We start from the raw sequence: 3540 nt of genomic DNA on the forward strand, positions 1-3540 counted from the left end.
ACACACACACACACACACACACACACACACACACACAAGTAACAAGTTACTTTTTTCCCCCAATTTATTGATTTGCAGCTCTCCAGTCCCCATGCTGAGAGAAATCAGAAGATGTTTCTGTAGTTCTAAAATAAACATGAATATGCATTAATTCATCTCACTCACACAAAAATAAATAAAAACACAGGTTCAGTATTCCTCAAAATGAATAAAAATAATGCAACTCAGAATATGACGCAAACCTGCAATAATTAAATGTTAAACAGCACAAATATCCTTTATGTATTTAATCCCATTCTATTAACCAATGTCTTTGCTTCTGACCTTCGATGATCTTTTCTTTTGAAATTTCTTCTTCTGCTCTCTACTGACAAATCCACAAGACAGGGTTGATGAAAACATAGAAATGCAGTGAGGAACAATCCAGTTGACAGTTTATTGTATGCCTACTGAAGTTTTTTCTTATCAATTTTTTTCTTATTTAAATTTTTTTGAAAGTGATCGATCTTCTTCGTTATAATCTACAGCACAAGCGCCTGATGCTCCTCTGGAATAAATGCAGGACAAATCTCATCAAAACAATATCCTCAGCTTAGCAAATGCCTTTTATTTTCAGCTCCCCTTAAATGATGGGTGATGATGATATTAATACTCATACGTGAACTAATATAATTGCTCAGCGGTGATCAGCATGACAACCAGCTCGTTTTCAAACTCTTGTGTGGGGTGTTTGGATGTTTCCCGCTGTTCAAGCGATTGTGTAAGACAGTATTTCCATGAAAAGGTTTTTTTCTGAGAGCTTTTATTCCCAAACTCCCAGCGAGGATCCGCTGCTCTTCAGATCTCAGACGCTTCTGTCTCTGAGGAGAATCAAAGACATTCTCAGCAGAAGAGAGCGTGTTATTTATTTATTTACACATTAAACTGCAGTGGAGAAACAGGAGAAACGGCCTCAGGGTTCACAGTATATATATATATATGTACAGCTGCAAAATCTTACTTTGATTTCACACGTTTGGACAAAATGCTCCACAGTAAGAGTCCAAGAGAGCTAGCTTCTGCAGGACACATCTGTAATATTTCTGAATTAATCATCAGATTCTCAGACGGACAGTGTGAAACATTCAGAGACACGATCAAAATCAACATTCACTAAAAACCAAAGACATGATCTGAAGTTCACACTCTGTGCTGAAAGACACTAACGGTTTACATCATTACAGTCTGATGTCTTCAGTCACATGTGAGGATGATGATGATGATGATGATGGTGGTGGGAATGTGAATCTGCAGCGCAGCAGGAATGAATGACCCTGATGATGTTTGTTTTGAAGAGAATATTAAAACATCTTCCTCTCGGGAACATTCCTCCTCCTCCTCCTCCTCGTGTACATGTCACACTGACCTCTGTGCAGCCACAGGCTCAATGAAGAAAGATCTGTGTGCGTGTGTGTCTGAATGTGTGTGTGTGTGTGTGTGTGTGTCGGTTAAAGACACTGATGCTAATGACCTCTGACCCCACTCCAGTGTTTGTCCATTTGGTCATTATCACAGTAACGAGTGGCTTACTCTCCGTTCACTGCACTGTAATGATGTTTGTCTGCAGTTTTCTCAACGAATGCTGATTAGTTGCATTTGAATTTGATATATTAATCAGCATGTAATTCATTTGGTTAATCGGTTGACGTGTGTGCGTGTGCGTGTGTGTGTGCGTGTGTGTGTGTGTCGGTTAAAGACACTGATGCTAATGACCTCTGACCCCACTCCAGTGTTTGTCCATCTGGTCGTTATCACAGTAACGAGTGGCTTACTCTCCGTTCACTGCACTGTAATGATGTTTGTCTGCCGTTTTCTCAACGAATGCTGATTAGTTGCATTTGAATTTGATATATTAATCAGCATGTAATTCATTTGGTTAATCGGTTGACATTCCTCGTCATATCAGGAGAAGCTAACAGGAAACACAGTGAGGTCACTTCCTGTAATTGCAGGCACTGATCGGGATGAAGATGTTTTCTCTACTTTGAACTCTAACGTTCCCAACAATATTAAATGATGCCAGGACAGAAATATTTAAACAATTAGACAGGAACTATAAACAGACGGCTGAAGCTGATAATATAATGTGGAAATTGTTTTTCGCAGCATGTGCGTCTCTTTTGTATGCGTTCCTCCTGAATGCACAGGAACAGGAAATTTCCTGTCATATATGAGTGATTATTGGAGTATGTTTTACAAGAGAATATTATTTCAGTTCTACTTTGAAATTTCACATTTAATTCAGTGTTACTTGCTGTTTCTTTGTAATTATTTGGGAAATTTACTAGCAATTTCTAAAAGGGGTCATATGATGCTGCTAAAAAGAACATTATTTTGTGTATTTGGTGTAATGAAATGTGTTTATGCGGTTTAAGGTTAAAAAAACACATTATTTTCCACATACTGTACATTATTGTTTCTCCTCTATGCCCCGTCTTTCTGAAACGCGTCGATTGTTACAAAGCTCATCGTTCTGAAAAGCGAGGTGTGCTGTGATTGGCCAGCTATCCAGTGTGTTGTGATTGGCCGAATACCTCAAGCGTGAGACGGAAATGTTACGCCCCTCACCATACTGTGCTGATGCCCTGTCCGGCCGGAGCGACGAGACAAACACATTAAAACCCATTATAAACCAGGCATTCGTTGCATCCAGTGGGGACATAAGTCTGTGAGTCAGAACAGACGGCATTGTAGTCTACTCTCCCAGGATCAGGAAACAGTCCTCCATAAAATGTGCTGCACACATCTGAATATTTGGGTTGAAGTGTTCTGGAACAGTGTTGTAAATACAACTTAACCACTGATTTCTAGTCGTGTCCTCTTTTGGAAGACCAAACAAAGTAGTTTCGCTTTCACAACGAAACTGTTACAGAGGAGGCTTCTGTACCGCCTCCTCCTCACCACCAGAGGGAACTCTCTCCTGAATATTGACTTTATCCATTCGGACTCTAGTTCCCATCATGCCTCATACCGGGGACTGATTGCAAGCACACACCTGCATCGAATCACACACACACACATTTAAGCCAAATACTCACATCAACTCACTGCGAAGTCTTGGTTTGCCCCGGCTGTCACTACTGAGGGTTTACCCTGTATCTTGCCTACTCGTTTGACCTTGGACTGTTTATTGTACGCTGATCTGTCTCTGCCTGCCCTGACTTGGATTGTTCTTCTACTGTGATTGTCTGCCGCCTGCCTCGACCTCTTGCCCGTCCCACGTTCTGTCTCAGCCTAGCCTCCGCTATTGTATCTACTGGTGATCGACCCTGTCTTGTCTGTGTACGCAATAAACGCTGCAAATGGATCCAGACTCTGCTGATGATTCGCAACAGAAACACAGCGTCTTCACGACATGGCGGCGGCGGCAGCAACAATACTACAGCGAGAATAAAAGTTACGCTTTCTTTCTTAGCGTGAACATTTGGGCGGCGTTATGCAAATCTTCCCACATAGTGATGTAGACATGTGGGGGCGTGTTAGAACGAGCCGTTTTAGGGG

The sequence above is a fragment of the Sinocyclocheilus grahami genome, unplaced genomic scaffold, assembly GCF_001515645.1.
Source record: "Sinocyclocheilus grahami isolate Dianchi unplaced genomic scaffold, SAMN03320097.WGS_v1.1 scaffold1782.1, whole genome shotgun sequence".
NCBI classification, from domain to species: domain Eukaryota; kingdom Metazoa; phylum Chordata; class Actinopteri; order Cypriniformes; family Cyprinidae; genus Sinocyclocheilus; species Sinocyclocheilus grahami.